We start from the raw sequence: 21,615 nt of genomic DNA, 5'->3' as shown, positions 1-21,615 counted from the left end.
GCCGTAGTAGTCGTCGTCGGCGTCTGCTTTTTACTGTATTTCTTCGTCGAGTAACAAATTAAAGGTCTCCAAATTCAATCATTTTTTCGCTTAACTTTCGATAACAGAAGTCAAAGCTTTAAATAAACACGAATGCTCTTTACATTTGTGAGTGTGTGTTTAATATCGGTTGATAACAGGATATCTTGGCAGTGGCAGTAGTTTTCGTGCTCACATTTTGAGGTGAAGGAGCCATCGGGGGCCCCAAATCTCACCGAACGCGAAAAGGACACTCTACTCGCTACATCGCTAAAGACTAAGCAGGCAGGAAAGATGACTACTAAAATCAGGTCATGCCCGAGACCGATGAAGTTCAAAACAGTGACAAACTCGCCACGGCAGCTGCGAAAATGCCCGGAAATCGTCGAGGTCGTCGAGAGGTTAGGTCACGAGACCTTGCATCGACGGTACTCGTTGCTATGAGCAAGGTGACAGAACTGCATTGTACCGTCGTTGAACATCCGCTGCGGACTCAAACGTACTTCAATTTCACACTGTCGAGTTCAGAAAAAAAAAAAAAAAAACTCCCACTAGTACATCACATCGTGCCGATAAGAACGGTCGTCTCTTCGCATCACCTGCCCCAGCCTGCCCCGATGCAGCAATGAACGAATCTAACATAGTAGTCGTTACGATTTGTCGTCGCCACGAATGAAAGCTTATACAATCTTGTGCCCAACAAAGACGAGGACTAAAGCAGAGAAGAGGACACAACGAGGCGCAACTTTCAACTGAATTTTATTGAAAACGTGTTCCGGTATATGGTCTCAACCATCGTCACAATGACAACAAACGACAAAAGTAAAGGCAAAACACCATCACAGAGCATAACTGGGAAACATTTGCACTATCTCGTTCTCAGGAAACAAATGAAAGGTATAAAGAAAAATATATTAAAAAAATCGCGATCACCAAAAAAGTTACGTTTATGAAACGATACAGTTTTCTGAAGCCAAGCTTCTACTCGCGAGATTAGGAAAATTCACTGAAGATCGTCTGAAAACGAAAGAAATTGAATTTTCGCTGTATTATTACTTAAAAGCGCCGCAATCTAATGCAATTGGCAGAGGTGTCGACAATCAGCTGACCGCCGAGATCATGTACTGCCACTATTCAACGCGCTGATTAGATTGAAGGATACGCGGTGCAAGTGTAAATAAACAGGATGGTAAATAACAATACGTTACAGCTATGCGAAAATTAGTAAGTACATAATAATAAGCTCGTTGACAGAAGAACCAACGGGAAGACAGACGTGAGCCCCACAGCTCCGTACGTATCTCGGTTAGGGCTAACACGCCCTCAGAGTGGAGAGCCAACTTGAAAACAGGGGTCGATAAACACTTCACGCGACAATATTTTGCATCCTTGTCACAGTCGAAGGTCATTAAGTCGAGACTTTCACGCTGATGTAGCCTAAAACACTTTGCACAACCAATTTCGTCCACCGCGTCGACCGCGACAAACCAGCCGCCATGTTTTAAATCCAGGCTTAAGAAACAACCAAATGCAAAGCGCCCAATGTTGAGCGCTCAAGTTAAGCGTAGTTTAGTGCTAGGTTTAGCGATAAGCGATTTTGGTGCAGCCGAACGAAACCAAAACTAAGCTTAGGTTCCCGGCTAAGCTCCGCTTTGCGCTAAGCGGCGTTGGTGCAACCGGCCCTTAAAGAGCGATGCAACAATTTTTATACAGTGCACAAATACCGCTTAAAACGGATCCCTAACGTTAATGACCTATGAAACACGCGTTCGTTTTTCACCCCACGCAATAGAAGTCCCAGAAAAAAATTTAAGAAAAACGAGCAGCGTTCACCCCCTCAACTCGCAGCCAGAACAAGCGGTCACGTGATCTGGAGCCGACTATATGCCGCCAGTGTTGATCATAGCCACGCGCTGGGGTTGGCAAAGCGCAGGACACGCGCTGAGTTCCAGACATTGTTATGGCTCGGCTGTTGTCGTCGTTGCAGGGATTGGACACGGGTCACAACCCGAATGCTTCTCGAGCTAGCAATTTTCACGAGCCCAAGTCGAGTGCCCACGCAATGCTCGGGTCCAATCTATGAACCGCATTCAAATATCGTCACTTGGGTCTACTGCGATCCCCGAGTTACGTCATCAAATTTTGCAAAGGAGAGATTGAATGAAAATGATCGCTTTTGTCCTTGAAATTACACCGCAATAAAAGAGTTTCTTGGCCAATGGCGTTGCCTGTGAGTATCCTTGAGTCCCAGGTATGCCAGTAAGCTCGTGTATAGAGAAAAACATTCCAATTGAATATCGTTGCACAGCTCCTTTAATGTTGCTATTTACTGAAATGTTGTTTTACTATCTAGCTGTACATAAAAGGTATCAAGTACAAATTGCGTAATTTTAGAAAATTAATTACATATTCTCGAGACGTTTAAATAGACCACCTATTTAAACGTCTCGAGAATATGTAATTAATTGTGAAATTGTGTGTTACAATATTTTTTGCGTAGATCACCAGATTTATAATCACTAGGAAGAGCTCAGTTAGCAAATTTTGAAACCATTGGTGTATTATAACGCACGACGAAAACACTTCCGGAACTTTGCGACTTTTTGTTAAAAAAACATGGTTTGACATTCTGTAACGAATATTTTGAAACATTCTAAATGTTACATAAGCAGCTTAGGTATTATTCCTAGATTGTGGTGTAATGTTTTTCGGGAGTTGCTGAAAGGACAGGGGAACGCAGATATAGTCGTTAACGCGTAGCAACCGTACTTTGAAGAGTGTTGAAAAACCAAAGTGCATAACATTGTATGAAAGGAAAGAGAAGGTCAGACGTACACAGCCCGACCGGCAGCGGATCAGCCACTTTGCTTCTCCCACTTCAATTATTTATATTTTTAAAAACAATAAGAATTTACCGCTTGCACCTTTTTCATTTCAGAAAAGTCCCCCAAACTTACAATTATTTTCTGTTTTGTATGAAAATAAAAAATTACGCCTATTTAGTCTGCCCAATTTCAAATAATTCAGCAAACTACGTTTTTGTGTGCGTAAAATAGTCAAGCCATAAGATTATTTTGAGTTTTGAAGAAAGATTTCTTTGCACAATATAAATAAAGGTGAAAAGATGACCGAAGTCATTCAAAGACGTCCGGAGGCCCGGTCGAGTCGGTGAAGGTTGCGTGGTGTTGGAATCGGAAGCTACCGGCGTCAAAACTTTCGAAGAAGACGAAGCCTCTTCGGATCGCAAACGCAACCTCTATGCCGCTTCTATAGCTTCTGATGACCCGTCTTTCTCTGTGAGTTGGGTAGACGGTTTTGAATGCAGCGTCGACGGCCCCTCGTGCTGTTAAGGAGGGCTCGTAGAGCTTTCACCCAAAAAGGATGAGCCTATGTCCATGCCGCTCTCGAAACTATTTGGGCACGTTTCTACTGATTCATCGGCCTCCGTGTACAAACAGCTCATTGTGAACCCTTGAATTTGTAGATCCAAAGCTTTCACGGCATCCATCCCCAACAACAACGTTCCAGTATTCGAAATGTAAAAGAGAATTTTCGCTGAACGTGTCTTGAAATGTACTGACGCGGAGAAGGCTCCCAGTACCTCGATACGTTGCCAGGAATAATTAAGCAGGGTCACCGGCGGTGGGACGATCTTCGCATCACTACTGACGGACTTTTAAAAAATGAATTTTTCGACGTGGACACTGAGGAACCTGTATCCAGGATGAACTGTAGAGGCCAACCGTAGATTATGACGCTGATATATATTCCCATCCGGGAAGGCGTAGACACGTGGAGAACTACTTGTTCGTCTTCTTCGTATGAAAAGATTTCCTGAATTTGAACGCGGTCCTGACGGCGTAAGGGCTTACGTGTGCTGCGGCACATGCGATGGAAATGCCCGAATCGGCCGTAGCCGTTGCGCGTTCTTTCTCGTGCCGGACAAGTGTCGCAGCTTTGACAGTGCTCAATACCATACCCGCAGTTCGCGCATTTTCTATCGTCGCGATAGTTCGTCTCGCGGCGTATGGACGTTTGTTTTTGAAAGGTGCGGTGATTTTGCGCTAATGCCATTGAGGGAACCAAGCGCTGGTCATGGCATGTCAGAGCGCGGTATGTCGATCTAGTTGACGTAGATGAAGCGTACTCACTTGACGTTTGATGGAACGGTGAACTGTGCCGCGTATTACGCTGAGGTGAAAAGTTCCTTCCCGACGGCTTACGGGAGGACGAAGTTCCGCGAGGCAACTGTCGGTGGTAGTCGACCTTCTGAACGTTATGGGCGACGTGGCATGTCGACTGCTGTTCTGTGGCAATGGTCAGCTCCTTGGCCTCGGCCTTGGTCCTCTTGATGTTGAGGACGATTTGAACGGCTTGGTCGAAGGAGAGATTGCTGTCCAGAAGTAGCCGTTCACGAACTTTAGTTGACAGCACTCAAGCTGTGAACTGTTCTCGGATGTTCTCGTCCTGTTGAGAACCAAAGTTGGCCGGAACTGCTAATGCTCTAAGATCAGTTAAGTAATCTGACAAGGACTCTTCCGGATGTTGGTAGCGCCGGCGAAATCGGTGGCACTCAAGGCTGATGTTGCACGATCTTTGGAAGTGTGCGCTGAGGGAATCTACAGCCTCTTTGTAAACGTCTCTTCTCGTCGGTGTAGCAACGACTGAAGAACTGGCAGGAGAACTGGCTGCCTCTGACGTCGTTGCTTGCGACGGCACAGCGACAGCGCGGGAGGAAGGCAGGGTGTCGAATATCCGTTGACCTTCCAATCCCAGGCAGTGGCGGAGCAGGTATTGGCGGCGTTCCGGGGATAGTTGAAGGGCACCAGACACTCCCATAAAGCAGTCGAAAAGCGAAATCCATCGCTCCCATGGAATTTTCTGAGTCCCTGGTTTGTCCAAGAAGTCTGGAGGCGGCTTGAGTCCGAATCCCTCCATCCTCGTCGCCAAAAAGGTTTGTGGTGTCCTCGGTGGTGTCCTTGGTGGACCTCGGGAATGTGCGACCGAACGCCGCGGTGGCCAATACCAGACTGTCTTTATTGTTGAGTGAAGTCGACGAGGACGAAGAAAGGAAATTTAGCATAAAAGAAGAGGAAGTACTAATAAAATAAGCTGTCAGGATACAACACACGTCCCTGCGCTGCGCGAGGCGAACATTACGTCATCTCAAGGCACTGCTGCGTGACTACTTTCATCACTTTCACCTTGGCCGGCATCTCGCCAACTCGACTCAGAGGTCGGAGCGTTTGACATCATATTCTTCATCTAGAAATGGGTAAAGTAACTCTCCGATGCAGCGGTCACCGTAGTCGTTGGCGACCATTTGTGCAGTGGTAACAACTTGTGGTTCATCACACAGGTGCGCATTACTTCTGCTCTGAGTCCCACAGGGCATGTACAATTTTCCGCCAGCTGCAAACGTAAACGTTACTGTGAATTTTTTTAAATTTTTATTGTTGGGTGTTGACATTGATTCCTTGAAATACCCGATCCTACAAATGACTCCGGCTTGTTTGGTAACGCAAGACTATAGGGTTTTAGGGAATTGTGTGTAATGCCTCCATGGTTATCACTTCAGCGACTGCTCTGGCGTTGAGGAAAAGCAAGGCTATCAAATAGCGATCCGATCCATAAGAATTGGCGGGGCGCAACTCGTAAAAGTAGGAAAATAAAAGTAAACAAGAAATTGCCATTGACGTGTCAACCGTGATTCTCTGCATGAAACAAGGCTCGGAAGTGTTCAAATTAGCAAGAGGAAGGTTGGTAGTGCCCAGATGGCAATAAAATCGCTACCAAAAGACTACGGAGAGCAATTACATGAAGTACGAAACCATGGGCATGAAATCATTCATCCAAAAAATGACATGAGATGCATCGAAAGGACGGTAAAAGGAAAGGAAAAGAAGCCTTAAAGTGCAAGGTTTACGACCTCGAATGGCGCAGCAGGCGTCTAAATCCCAAAATACAAACTATTTCAGCAGCATAAAATGAAGACCTGACGACGATGCTAAACGAGGTTTTACATAAGCTCGAATTGCCCGCGCTTTAAGCTGCTGACGTAGTGGCTCTTTACAGACAACCATCGAAATCTTGGCAATCTTCCTGGCAGCATCGTACGCTTGGCACACCAAGAAGCACGAGTGAAGTGGTATCACAACCGTAACACGGTTGTGATTGTAATGTTTTCACGTGTTTGTAGGATAATGCCAAACTTAGCCTCGCCAGGAAAGCGGCTTTAGAGCGCGCGACACTAGAGCGCCGATGTTAGAACGCGCGACACAAGGGCGCTTGCTAGAAATTAAAAAAAAAACTGCAGTGTTTTAACAGTGCTCACATGTTTGATGTAATAGACCCTTTTGAAAGTCGCATGCCCATTATTTGAAGGTCGGAACGACTGCACAATGGCGGAACAACGGACATCTTGAAAGTGCAAATAATTCCATAAGATAGCGAATGTCGGAGCGTGGCCAACGCTGGGAGCCGACGAACCAATCATACAGCGTCGATACTGCAATGTCATGGCGCTCATCATTTGTTTCTGTATGTGTTTCTGCCTTTTAATTAAAGCAAACTAATAAAGTATGCCATGACTTTGCGGTGTTTGTCCGCCATTGTGCAGGGATACCACAGCTGTAAATAGAGGGCCGTCTTTCGAAAGGGGTTTATAATGTTGCGTGAAATTTGGTATCGTAATTCATGTTTTGAAGCTAAATCGTATTTATTATTCATTTTTTCAAATGTAATTTTCGCCGACGTCGCAGGATCTGCTCATGAAATACATATGCTGTGTGCTGTAAACTATAAGAAGATTTCTTCTGTGACACACTGGAGTAGCAAATGTTCACGGTGCGTAAAATCAGGAAAATAAATGTCTTTTACCGACCGACAAATGAAAATCGATGCAATATTCAAGCTTATCTAAGTCCTACCTCCGACATTACGGTAAATTTGAAACTGGGGTAGGAAAAGGCAAACGCAAAGTAAGACGAAAAGAACAGGCAACGTCTCAATTGACGCCGGCTCGCCTGCACTCTGGTGGTCTTTTCGTTAATAGTACCTTGGATATCTAAGTGCAAAAATATAGGGTAATTTGTGATTTTATTATTAACACACTGATGGGAAGAGCTTTAAACAAATAAATGAACACACTCAAACTAATGAATGCATAATTACAATAAAAAACCTTGCTCGAGTTACCTTAAACACTGAAAATTTAATTGGAATTTTATTAGTAGCGAAAACAGTGCCAAAACAAAATCATGAGTCAAAACCATCCTGTAAAGTGGCCAACATTCAATATACATGTCTTCAAGAACTAGAGAACTTAATCAAATCAGCTCTAGTGAATATATCCAGTTTAAACATGCGACCACCGATCGGTTAAATGCATTCCGACAAGAGGGCACAGAGACTAATTGGAATGCCATACTTGGCTTAGATAATGTTATTGGGGCCTATGGTTGTTTTTTTAATTTATTTACAATAATTTATAGAGACAATTGTAATTGTAAAATGTCAAATACGTCTAAACAAAAAATAAAAATTGGTTAACCTCATATTTACTTTAAAACATTAACGAAACATATTAAATCTGCAAACAATGTGTTAAATCTAGATTTAAGAAGAAACTATTAACCTAAGATATGCCGGAACCGAATAATAAAAAAACACTACGATCAGCTAATCTGGGTATCATGGCAAGATGTTTAGGTAACGTTATGGTCTCACCGACTTGTTATGATGGCAACAATTGCATTCAGTATTAAACGTCGAATTTCTTCATGAGCCTGTTGACAATATTGAACGAGATGATTTTAATGTAAAATACCGCTTATTAGCTAACGACTTTAGGGAATACTTTGCAAATCTATTTACTACAAACAGAAACACCCATCTATGTAGAAATGCTAACAGCAGGATTTCTGTTGTCGTTTTATTGACCCTGTTACACTTCCTGATCGATTTTATGAATTTGTACATTAAAAAAAACAGTTCAGTTGTCACAGATTGAACTGTATACATGAACATACCCAACAATATTTGTTACTGGTATTATTTCACCATTCATAATCTGCCGTTTCAACATTTTTAATGTTATTGTTTTAGGTTACGCTTTCATATTAATTGAGCCACAAATAGGATAACCGTGACTTAGTGAAGTTAACACCAGTAACTCCACCCACTCTAACTAACACCAACTTTAACGTACTAACTCTAAGTCTAACTCAACTAACGCTAGCCTTCAACTCTAACTAGAACTAAACTCATCATTAACTCCACTAAATATTTTGTTTAACCATAGTGGTTTGGCACCACTAGCGATAAACCAACTTTTTTTGCTCTGGGGTATTATTTCCTAAGTCGATGAAGGCAGTATAGCATATTTCAGATTTAATATCATTTGCATAGCAAATTATATGATTGTTTTTCACTAATTATGGACACATTTTTCTGAACTTGATATTCTAGAAGAATAGAAAAAGTAAGACCGTTCCGTCTAATACATTTCGCAGATAGTTATCAATTCAAGTCACCAGAGTTTGGGTTAAAAATATTGTTCAGCAGTCTTAGTGAATTAGCTTTGTCAAATAAAAAAAAAAATAATACATTATGCAAAACATCGACGAAAAAATGTAGTCAATGTTTGTGCTGCTTTTACAGAAGCATTCCATTTCAGAAACCTTAATATTCTCTCATGTAGACTTGATTACTATGGTATTCGATGACACCACTGTCACTTCTTAAATCATATTTAAGGCTCCGCTACTGATTGCTAATTTTTGGAAATACGATATGGATAGAAAGCGCATCATCTGATGTGTTCCGGAGGGCAGCATCCAGGGGCCTTTCTTTTTAATGTCTACTTAAATGATGTGAATATAAACCCAATACTAAATTGTCATATACGCAGACTACACCAGCGTACTCCTTTCCTCTACAAACAGCCATGAATCTGGTAGCGCAGCTTTTGTTCGATAGTCAAGGTTTGGGACTTAGGCGCAAGATAATATACTGAGCATAAACAGTGGTAGATCAAAAGCCAACTTCTTTCATTGAGAGTGAAAACGCACGGCTGTGAACGGACCTATATCATACAACGTAGCTCTAATAAATGTTAGTGATTTTATAACTTGGTGTTTATAATTAATAAGAGTATGCCATGAATTCGTCGCGTAAAAAATTTTGCCTCAAAATTACCCCGTGTAAAGGGCTTGACTCAGCACCACAGTTACCCTTCCAACTGGCATGAAAACATTAATTTACAATGCTTCCTTTTATTTTCAGTTAGCTAGCATAGTACAAGCACGGTTTCTAATTTTGATATTTTTTTTAAAATAAACGAGAGTCATTTGTAATGCGCCCTATGATTGGCTACCAACATCACGCTTAAAATATTTGAAATATTAAAATTGCATACCCTTTATAAATATTGAGAATTTATTAATATAAAAATAGCAAAAAGGAACTGTTATATTACTGAAATTAGCAGGTATATAACAAAGAAATCATGTTTACCTTACAATCAACAATGCATGTTGGAACGTTCGCTCATGCAGGTTTGACTACGGGCAGCATATGCTTGGTCATTTAGTTTTTCAATTTTATATCATTTCAAAGTCAGTAACAACGATATATGTAATATTTTTTTTAAATATTTACCTTGCATGGTTTTGGACAACAATTTTACCGTACATATTTGAACCTTGTGGTCGTCTTGTTTTTTTCTGTTTTATGTTGGTTTGTGCGGAACCATTTTGTGATCATCCATGTTATGAACTGTTCGCTCACCAACCGCCTATTTGTCGGATACCTTTCAAGCTTCATTTTGAAGTTTTTGCTCATTCGCCATAATTAGTACAAATAAAAAAATATACTAATTATTATGAACTAACCTAGAGGTTAGCTTGTCTTACTAGCGTGTATTTGCCTCGTTATAGACCAAGCTGCTTTTTTTATGCAAGCTACGGACAGCACTTTCTTCAAGTTTCTGCAACTTCATGATCTCATATATTTGAACTTTAAATAGAAAGCTATTTACCACCAACGCAGTTGCCATTTTAAAGGTTCTCCCCTCCTTCAAATGCCCAAATGCCATCAAAGAAACAAAGCAAAGATAGTAGAAGGAGCGGGTTTCTTGACAAAACAAGTCCCTTATATCAAAGCCTGCTCTACGTCATGTATGTCCTTTTCCGCTCAAAACGACCAAAGATAAAAAATCATTATACAGACCAACAAGGAATAGATATATATAAAAGCTAGAGTTAAAGCAGCTAACATCATCACCCGGAGAAGATGTTGTGGCATGTTATTTTAAGTGTCGTATCCACTTTAATCCAAGAAGCCACTTCAAATGGTATGTGGTATTTTTGTGTCCAACCAGTATATTTGGAAGAGGGCGTTCATCTGATGTTATGCGTATTAGGGTATATTCGATTATGTATTTTTCAGCCTATCTGATATTCGATTCTGTGTTCTTCATATTTGTTCATTTCAAAATCGCTTGTCATGATGACACGAAACGTATTTTGAGAATGGCGGTATTTTGAGAATGGCGGCTCTTTATTCAACTAAGAAATCACATAGGTAGCTCAGCTTCTGGGGTAAAATTTCTCTTTTCCTGGGCATTTTAGGACTTAAAAGGCTCGCAGAAGCGAAGGCACATCCGAAATCGAACTTATTTCGCAAGAGTCCGGGTATCTTGGCTTTATTTCGTGAAACAAGCGCCAACGTTCGAATCCACTGCGGGTTGTTTGGCTCTCATCTATCATATGTGGATTAAAATCAAGAAATAGTTGTTGCTGTCATGGTGGATTTCTAGTTGTTAGGTTTTCAAAGAGCAACTTTGGCCCTTACCTGTCAGACATGTTCTATATCTTTCTTTCCCTTCTGCTTCTTTGGGTGTCATCTTGCATTTTGTCTACAAAGTTAAAACAGACCGTTATTTGGCGAACCAGAAAAATCCATCAAAACCACGGAAAAAGTACTCTGGCACTAACTAATGGCTCGGCGCAAAACTGTAGTAGACCCAAGATAGCCCCCTATGATTGCCAAGATTATGTCGAAATAGACGCTACGGCAGACATTTGTCGAGGTGGACGCTGTATCACATTATGTGCCGTATGGGCACCAGTTGAGGGCTTCCACTATGGTGCCTAGAACCCGTCTCCGACTCGTCCGTCTACCGCGCCCAAAAAAAGTGGTCCCACGATTTCCGCCTAATGACGTCATAGAAGTATCATGCTATCGCTGATCGCGTCCCTGGCGCCGTCCCAACAGCTGAGGTGCATGTAGCAGATGCCTGTTTTCTGCACGTCGCTTTCCACTGTGACAGTCCACGGAAGATACAACAGCCAGAAGTTGGGACGCCTGGAACGCCGTGACGACAGCGACACTCGCGTTCGCTTGTGCTTTTCGCCAGTATTTCTACGGCCAACCGTCAGGATCGCGACAGGCAACAGCATGACACTTCGGCTTCTGTGACGTCATTTGTTGCCACTTGGGGACCTCTTTTGCTGTATGGGTGGTATAGGACGCTGAACACATCAGTCGGAAACGCGATCCAGGCACCATACGTCCACTAAGCGCAGACTATACAGGAAAAATGTTTTAACAGAGATTTGCCATTGAGGCTTATACCCAAACGTTCGGGTTATTGTCCGGTAAATACAGTGATACCACAGTTCTACCGTTCACCGACGCTCTATGAAAGATTGTTTTGATCCAATCCACATAACACAATATGACCATGCCCAGGTACCACGCCAGAGAGATGCTCAACTTGGGCAAACGTGTGCAAACATAGGGGCCTAACTTGGGCCCAGTTAGGTTTTGCTCCATGGCGCTCGTAACTGCCAAAGTACGTTGCCGAATTATAGCAGTTGCTCAGCAATCCCTGGGCATGCCGAAGTTGGGCTTTTCTCTAACCCGCCAAAGGAGTGCCAAAGTACGTGTCATACTTGTGCTTTAACTGCAAAAGTAAATCCCAGTTAGGGAATTACGTACATGGCAAAGTTTGGTTTTTCTCTGGTCCGCAACAGCAGTACCAAATTAAGTGCCATACATGAGCCATAACTGCCAAAGTAAATCCTAACTTGGGGATTCCGGGCATGCCGAAGTGCGGCTTTTCTCTGGCTAGCCATTGGAGTGTCAAATATGTGCCAACAAAAGCCCAGAGGCCCGCCGAAGCTTGCAATTTCTCCGGTGTGCCGAAAAAGTGCTCTTTTTCGCTCTTTAGAACAAACCTTAATAAGTGTTCGAAACAAGATGGTCACATGTCATCAGCTCCGTTTCCAAGCAGCGCAGCGTTTCTCGGTACTGTCGGGCCAGTTCGGGACAAAAATTGTTTGCGATAATTGCCAAATGTTCAGTTTTGCACTACCGTTCGATATCCGGTAGGTTTTCACGTGTCGTCGTTGCACCACTGGTCTAGTATCAGCGCAATATCGGGCGAATATTCTACGATGCTTCTGATCCGTATCAGCCGGATGTCGTGCAAGTTTCATTAATAGGCCGTTGCATATCAATTGTCGCATATCAAACACATATACGGACCAACAAAATTGTTTCCGGTCGGTCCCAGAACTTCATTAAACCTCTATCATTACATACCGTTTATTCTCAACACAGTTAGAAAAGTTATAGTTTTTTTAAAACAAAAAGCAAAGCTATTAAATAAAATTGGCACAGTTTTCACGCCAAGCATGAATTGAGAGTAAGCACCATTACCACAAGAAGCATGCTTGCAGTGTACTTACTAATAAAAGAGTAACACAATACAATCCATGATAGATGCATAATTTGACTTCGGCAGTGCAGGGCCACACAAACAGAAAGTCAAGAAAGAAGGTCACCCACATTTAAGGGAAGACTCGCTCTCGCCGAAGATCAGTTGTTTCTTATCGAAGCGCGTCCAACAACCACAGCGCAACTATTCTATGGATTCCGCCAAAGAAAACGTCCATTATCAAAAAGCACATTTCGGCCGTTTACAACGAAAAACCACAACCGCGACTGCAGCGCACAAAAGCTGCAGTACACTGAAGAACGCATTTCGGAAACGGGGCCTCCGTGGACCTTCTGCCAATCTTCAGAACTTGGGAAACGGCGAAGTCTTCGGCTCCAGTGATCCCAAGAGCGCATCAGAGAGAGTCACGTGAAAAGATATTGGACAAGCGTTTTTGTTTGACTTGTCCTATGGAGAGAGGCTAAAGGTTTCGATTCACCCCTCTGAATTCTTGAAGCGGCCGTTGCGCTCGCTTAGAGAAACACAAAGACACAAAAGCTGGTGGGGAAGCATACCAAAACGCGAGGTCGAAAGAAGATGAACAATGCAGTTAAGCCAATTCTAAATTTTTGTCTGACTGGAATTACTGTAGGAAATGGAAGACAATAACGTTTTGTAGCCGACGATTGGAATGTCACCTTTGGTTTCGGGGGGAGAGGGAAGTGAAAAATTGTGAGGGTATGGAGTGCCAAGCTTAATGTTGTAAAATACATTGCATGAACGTTAAAAGAAAATCTTCTCCGCCAGGATTTCATCTCAGTTTCTCTGAGTGTAAAGCGTGCGCGGTACTACAGCCCCACGACCGTACACTCTTAGAAAAAAAGGAGTCCAAAGGGAGTCATTGCTTTCATGACTCTCTTTGACACTTCACGACTCTCTTAGAGAGTCAATTTTTCGTGTGACTCTGTTTTGACTCTTCCCCTTCTCAGCGGGAGTCACAGGCCAGCAGCATTTGTACTACCGAAAAAAAAAATTATGAATGCTGCTTCGCGGCGTCTATCCGGCAACCCAAGCCCCGCAGTTTCCCTATGCACCTCTAGAAAGGGAGTCCGACACCATTTAGTTCAAAGCTTTGTCGACATTTTATTTTCAATAATTGTGGAAAAAAAAATTAAAAAGGAAAGGAAAAAAAATAATGCACAAAGTTTCGTCGACATTCATTTTTCTCAAGAATAATTGTAAAAAAAAAAACAAAAAAAAACGCATGTTTATTTTTCCATCGAACCTGGGTTCGCTTTGCAAGAAGCGGGCACCTTTCCACATAGCTACACCTGCGAGTACTCGTTTTGAGAATTCGTTTTATACGAGATTCAACAAGTTTCGCGTCGTGCACATTATTCGAAACCGAATCCTGCGTCTGCATTTTACATATTTCTAGAACTGTCGTGGGGTGCGTCTCTGGGAGCGAGTGAAGGTGCAGCAGCTTATTCAAGACTATACTCTGTTTCATACGTAGCATGCAACGCAGTCAAAGCTAGCGCACCGGTTTGCATCGCCGACCGTGTCCACGTTCACCCCATAAAATAGTGCGTACCCTGCGAAAACACTTATAAAAAAGTCGAAAAAGGTGCCTCCTTGGATCTAGAAACTGATAGTGGTGTTATGATTTCGACGGAGCACACATTTTTTTCAATAAAAAGGAAACGATAATGTAAACTACTTTAAATTGTTTTCGTTTTCGTCCGTGCGGCAGCAGCTGCGGGTTTTCGGGTTGTGTGGCACTGGCTGGTTTTGAGAAGATGGCGTCTTACGCAACAAGCTCAAGTACCTCTCCTGCTCGGATATGTTCAAAGATTCGTTGTGCGCAGACCTTGAAAGAGTGCAAGCAGGTGATCGCCAACGTGTACGCGAGTAGAAGAACGCGTTTCCCGGAGAAGTCGGTCGTGAAGTCCTGGAGACGGTCAGTAACAACACCGGAGTGTGGGCCCGTACTGTCGCGAAGTACAAGGCGCAGTGTCTATCTGGCAAGCTGGCGTCCCCGGAGCGAAGACCTCGCCATGTAGAAGTTTCGAGCACGGGGACTGTCAAGCATGCCGAATTCACAAACAACGCCATTCGCCTCAAGGTGCATCGCAAGTACCCCGAGAGGGGGATTCCTACCCTTGACAGCTATTTCAAAATAAGCTGTTCAGGCCACAACTATTGTCGATTAACGTCCTATTATAAATTTTGGGGCAAGGCTGCTATCAGTGAGATTCCTCATTCCACGCTGCACGAAAAAAAAAAAATATAACTCGGTACTGCAGGCAAATAACACTTGCAAAGCGGCAGAGCAGATGGTAGAAATGTGGCCTCTCGGCGACTTACAAATAAATAGCAAGAAGAAAGGAGGAATCGAAATATGTAGTTCGGCAATGTGCACAATCTTGCACAAAAAATGGCTAAAAAAAAAAAAAAAAAAACTGCGCGTTTAGAGGGTTTGAACCACTGCCGCCGAGACGTCGGTATCGCCAGAGCAGCCCTACCACTCGTCCACGAAACGCGCCCAGGAACACTTTTTTTTTTCTGTATTTTCATGCGCACCACTTCAGTACCTTTGACAGCTATGCACGCTATGTGTGAAAATGAGTATAAGTGCCCATTTTGAGAACCACACCACCACACTGCGAGTTGAAGCAACGCCGAAGGCTCGCGTCTCGCAGCGCCGCCTGTTGAATAACCATTCGAAGAGTTTGCACACTGTGAAGGTAAGAGCGCTCACACCGAAGAGCTCTCTTTACAACGCCTACACACACACAGAGCTCACAATTGAAGGGGGGCCACTGAGGTTTTAAGAGCCACTGATCGTAGCAATCGCATTCCAAAGACGCCGCGTTGTCGTAGATTGTTTTTCACCAGCTAGGTCCTATAGGGATGAGGCCAAGGCCAAGGCTGGGGGATTCATCGCCGGAAACGTAAAGGAACCAAGCAAACGGCGTGAGGCTCGCGGAAGCGGTTCGTGGGAGCCGACGACGTCCAAGCCACGATCCAAGTAGCCCTAGTAGCAGCCTTGCTTCCGAGAAGACTGTATATTCTTTCCGGCGGGCACACAATACTCCGACAGCATGCTTGCGGCTGATGTGGATTGCAAGAGGTGGCTAACAGGACGACCAATGCACAGAAAATAGGTTGAGCACAACACAACACGCAACGATTGTCGCCGCCATGTTGAAATAAAACCAAGCAGAGACAGGCCAAGCTACAGTTTAGTATACGACGAAGCTGAGACAGGCCAAGGTTCAGTTTAGTACACAACCAACATACTTCATTACAAAGAATTAGATAAATGTTTAAACAAATTTTTTTACGTTTAATAGTTTTAATGTATGTCGATTAAAACAAAAACATTCACGTTGCGTCAAATGAGTTTCGTCGTAACCAGCGAACGTCGCCGCGTCGGCCGCGACGCCATCGCCAGCGTAACCAAAATCAAAAACAAAGCAAGCTGCAAACTTTCGGGCGGTTTCAGGCCTTTAGTGCCTTCGAAGAACGTTCTCCGAAAAACAAAAAGTGTCTCAGATGTCGCCGTGCCCATGGACCGAGCTGTGGGTTTTGTGTCTACTTGGTGAGTACTCGTCTATTCGCTTGACTTTTTCAGTGCTTCCTTTTCGGAGCGTTTGTGAAGTGTCCTTGTGTGTGTGTGCAGGAAGCGTGAAGGCGAACGCGGCGAACGTGTGGGGCTCCTTGTCGCACACGTGCTTTGCGCATGGGATGACCTTCGAGCTTTTCCCGAGGAAGTCCCGCAACCGACCTGTCAGCAGGGCCTGTCAATGAGCGAGCAGTCCGATTGCGGGAACGCACACAGAGGCGAAGGTCCCACCGAAGCCGGAGGGGGGGGACGGGACTTCGTAAGTGTATCGGGAGCTTTATCTCGTGGATCGGTGGACAAGGCGAGTTCTACAAATCGGGTGGCGCCTTGGTACGGCTGTGGTACCACCTAACTAGGCGGTGTGTTTCGCGGAACCCGACTGCTATGGTACCCATTATGTGCTGGCGCTCGTATATGCACCCCGTTTGCTTTTACTGCGGGTGTTCGAAATCAGGTTCGTTTCTCTGCATTGTTGATGTTGCTTTCGAAGAGGTCTTTTTTGACTAGGGCACAAACTTTTTATACAAAATGCTGTATATGTTGCAGTTATTTGGTAGCCCTCTGGCTGTAGTGTATTGTGAAGGTTGTGGGAAAAAACGCGCATTGAGTAATTACAAAAAGATATACCGGGTGTTTTTGCAAAGACTTTCAAAAATCCTAAAAATTAGGGCGATTGAACAAAGAAGAAGCTCTCTTCGGGAACAAACTACGAGCCACGGCGGACGGCAGGAATTGCCAAAAACCTACTAATTTGCCAGATAATTAAAACTTGTTAATTAACTTTTTAATTAGTGGAAATAGACATATGATTCCAATTAGAAAGTTGCTGAACGTTATTGAAAACCACTAAATCAGTCATTTTCAGAAAGACTTCAAGCGCTTGAGAAGAGTAGTAGCGCACTAAAATTACCACTTGTGGAGCAGGTACAAGGCTGGGGCTAGATAAGAGGCAGAAAAATCGCGCGGGCGCCTTACCGCAAACGCTAGCCTTGTACCTGCTCCACGAGTGGCAACTTCAGTGCGCTACTACTCGTCTCACGCGCTCAAAGTCTTTCTGAAAATGACTGATTTAGTGGTTTTCGATAACGCTCAGCAACTTTCTAATTGAAACCATATGTCTATTTCCCCTAATTAAAAGTTAATTAACAAGTTTTAATTAATTATCTGGCTAATTAGTAGGTTTTTGGCAATTCCTGACGTCCGCCGTGGCTGGTAGTTTGTTCCCGAAGAGAGTTTCTTCTTTTTTCAATCGCCCTAATTTTTAGGATTTTTGAAAGTCTTCGCAAAAACACCCGGTATATATATAATGTAGTGTCGAGTACCGTCCGACGGCACTCTTGCAGAACGTTCACGTGCCTTGCAGTGGCACTCCACTCACGTCCTCAAGTGCCGTCCGAAAGTCTTATGTAAAGCGAATTGTCAAAACGAGTTTTTCGAAGTTGTAGCGTAGCTTATTGGAAATTGTAGCATAGCTCGCCTCATAGGCAGCGTACCCGGATTCGATCCACAGTGTGGGCTTAGTTTTTAAAATCTTTTTCTCGAACATTTTGTTTTGTCGAGGCATTTGGCGATATTTACGTCATTTCTTTTTTACCATTAACACTGGGAAAAAAAAAGGATGTTGTCGACGAAACTTTGCTTAAAGGGGGCCCTGCAACAACTTTTTGACTGGTTCTTAATTAACACCGAATTTGAGCGCACAGAACGTAGTAACTTAATTTTTTCCCAAATTTCGCTTTATTTTAAAAGTTATAGGCAATTTAGAATTACAAAAACAAACAAAAAATAACCTCTTTCATGACGTTGTAGGTCCTGGCTTGAGTGGCCGCGAACTAGAGGAGTAGTGAGCTCATCGAGCGCTCACGGCTGCTGCACTCCGTGTCGACGGCTCGAGAGGGCGCTACTAAAGCATATTCTGGATAGGCTGTATGAGACGGGTGGCCAGGGCGGCTTGCATTGCATTTGCTGCGCGATTAAGGACTAATTTGGCATAACACTTCATTGGCCACAAACTACAGCAAACACGGTGTAAAGATCAGTTCAGAACGGCAGCCACTTCGCGCTGCCATACCGCCAAACGGCCAAATCGCCAGCCAAGCCCGTGCTGAAAGCCTTCGGAACGCTCGGAACCGGTCGATTCCTCGATCCGGTATACGACCGCAGCGCCGCCGCGTACATCCGGGACCTTTCTACGCTCGCTGTTCGTCGGAGCCTCATCCCACAAGCCTTTTCTAGTATGCGCCGTTTTTTCCGCCGCTTGGTGGCGGGTTTGTCGACGAGTCTTTTCTTGTTTCCATACTTTATAAACTGCATTTGTTTCTTTTCTGATCTAAATTACCAAACAAAAACTACTTTCATACATAACTGAAACGGTTCGCGACACTTATATTTTGTATTTCGACTAAAAAAAAGCTTTAGCGGCTCTGACCAGTGGTAAGCCCAGGACCAAAGACGTTACATATTGCGCGCTTTCGGCGATGCCGGTCGCCCTCATAAATGGAGGAGGTTTCCGCATCTTCCGGTTAAAATATGACTCACTGATATTTAGTTACTCTCTCCGTGCCCGCTGACTTGCCCGAACCCCAAGAGACGTGGAAACCGCAAAGAAGGTAGGCGCTTAAATATGATTGCAGGGCCCCTTTAACAAAATGGTATGGGCGTCCCTTTCCGGAGGTCAACGGGGGACAGCGGGGTTCGGTATGGGACAGAGGGGCTGGACGCTGCGAGGCGTCATGTGCAATGGGGCCAAGTAGGTTAACAGTTTTGTAATTAGCAGCCGCATACTGTTGCCGCGAGGCGGCATGAATGTATGTGGGAAGTTGGTTAACGAGCTCCCCAGGGATACATGTGCTGTTCGACTTTCTTTCGGACGGCACTTGTAGGCACGGGTGGAGTGCCGTCGGACGGCACTGTAGACAGCCAAAAAAACAACAGAAAATGAGGTGTTTCAAACAACTTTCTTGAAGAGATCGTGAACTGATGTTTCAACTACTTCCTCGTCAGCTTTCCTCCTCAGTACATAAGCAGAGTGAGAAACCATGTGGTCGTATTTCACTGAAACCCAAAGTTCTGCCAGCAGTCTGAGAGCCGGCATGGACAAAGCCCTACATAAATTTCACACTTCACATTTTTGCAAGTGCTGACAACCATGAAGGGAGCGACGGGACAAGCGATGGCGACCCTTTTTGCTATCGCTCAGCCGCACGACGAGGCACACTGCATGAAAGCAACTGGAGCAAGCGACCAATGTGATGAGCGACGTTTTCTTGTAATTCAAGACCGAGCAGCGTTACAAGCGACAGTGAGAAATCTCCGTCGCTGTTGCCGATGCTCGTCTCGTTGCTCACTAAATCGCTTACATTACGGTCCAGCCTTAATTGTCTGAAAGCGAGAGACACCTGCCACGAGTGAGTACCGTGCTGCCACTCACTTCCAAGTGCCTCTCATTTCAGGGCTACACTGCCATTTGCTTCCAAGTCCTGCACGGGCCTCCTGCTCAGGCGCTTTGATGCCACTTACGAAACTATCACAAACTCGTCAAGGGGGTTTAGGTGGGGTTAGTCATCCGGTGTGTTTGCCGCACTATTCTTTACGGTGCCTCGACAGTCCACAGTCACTTCACAGTAACAAGTTGGGACGCCATGATGGCAGCGGCACTTGTACCTGCTTGTCTTATTCACTAGAGGTTTAAAGACCAACTGCAGACTTTCGGCAGCATGACACTTTCGGTTTTGTAACATCATTGTTGCTTCCTTGGGACAACTCTTAATACATGGGAGGAACAAGATGGCAATTGCGCCAGTGGAGAATACGTCCAGGCACTATACCTGTACTAAAACTTGCTTGATCACCTATTTATTTATGATTATCTTTACACTTGCAGCGTTACCTCTGAGGCGGGGATGCCCGACCAGAAGAAAAATTTGACAGGGCCATAGGCAAGGCCAAGTTCTACTCGCGCTGCTGATCCTGTTTTCCCGGTGCCTCTACAAGGGCGAGGACCTGGTCGATAGGAGTGTGACAGGCCAACCTTCCAGGCGTGACAAAGTATGGCGCCGTGGGAGGGAAGCCCATTACACCTGTCAAAGTGGATGCAACTGCAGGTGCGAGCCTTGCTGCATGTCCGCCTTCCCGGTTCTAAACTATGTAGAAATTGGAAGGTTCAGCATCGTGCATTATATAGGTTTTATAGACCATACGCGAAATAGCTCTTGGGTATCATCATCATGCCGCTCGGAGCGACATGTGGTGGGTCTTGATATCTTGAATGTGCAAATGCCACTATACCTCGTCTCGCCTCAGCATGAACTAACTGCAAAAGCTGTGCAAGCGCAAGCGGGTAGCCTTGGCCGGAGGATGGAACCGTAGTATGTGTGCGTCCACAGGTTTCCAATGTCAACGGCAGAAGCTTCCGAGGGTGTCCCAAGCATGCACCAGCAACTTCGGGAGGATACATGGGCACTGCTATCTTGGATTTCCAAGATTAAAGAAAATGAACACAGTTGGCAAAAACTTGAGTCTTAAGGTTCACACTCTTGCAACTGAGTACGACCGAGAGAGACGAGATCTGTTAAAACTTCTTAAAAGTTCTTAGGACGAGGGTACATACTGGGGGCATTCTGGCACCATCTATGCGTTGACCCTGGAACTGCATTTTACAAGAGCGAAGGTTTCGCGGAATTTCCAAGGTCAAACATGTGTAATACCTGTAGGAAAGGCTTGTTTATAACGTTGACAAAAGTTTTTCGAGCCAAGAAAGAAAGGATAATGCGCAAGAGAAATAGTAAATATGCCGGACCGCCGAGTTTACACTGCTACCCAATAGATGGTGCCAGTGTGTCCTCTCGTTGTAAGAAGTTTTAAGGAACCCAATTTTAAGAGGTCGCAAGAGTGTGAACGGGCCTTAAGAGAACCATGCAGTGAACGGAAAACTTAACAGTTCATGCATTCTTGGCATTTCATCAGGTTGTCGGCAGGCCTCTTCACGATGTATAATATGTGCATTACTTTGGTATTTGTTGATTTTTCTGGAAACGGGTGCCAGCAGGTACGGGCATAGACAATCCTAATTATATTCGTGCATCTGTACAACTTTTTTTGTTATTTTATTTTAAAGCTTGCTATTTAGTTTTGAAAGAACTTCGTGGTTCCCATGGCGAAGTTGCAAACATTATATTGGTATGCTCAAAACCAGTCCAAGGTCAGAACTAATCATCTAAAAAAAATAATGTGACCAGAAACAATG

The 21,615-nt window shown here is 44.1% G+C and overlaps 1 pseudogene; it reads left to right on the top strand.

The window, feature by feature from the left end:
* Window positions 1–10,311: 10,311 nt before the first annotated feature.
* The window catches only part of LOC115315236, a 117,197-nt pseudogene continuing 105,893 nt past the window's right edge, over window positions 10,312–21,615 (top strand).

This window comes from Ixodes scapularis, unplaced genomic scaffold (genome assembly GCF_016920785.2).
Source record: "Ixodes scapularis isolate PalLabHiFi unplaced genomic scaffold, ASM1692078v2 PGA_scaffold4__175_contigs__length_147842914, whole genome shotgun sequence".
Lineage (NCBI taxonomy): Eukaryota > Metazoa > Arthropoda > Arachnida > Ixodida > Ixodidae > Ixodes > Ixodes scapularis.
The sequence above is the reverse complement of the archived record's forward strand: the minus strand, read 5'-3'. Positions and strand labels throughout refer to the sequence as shown.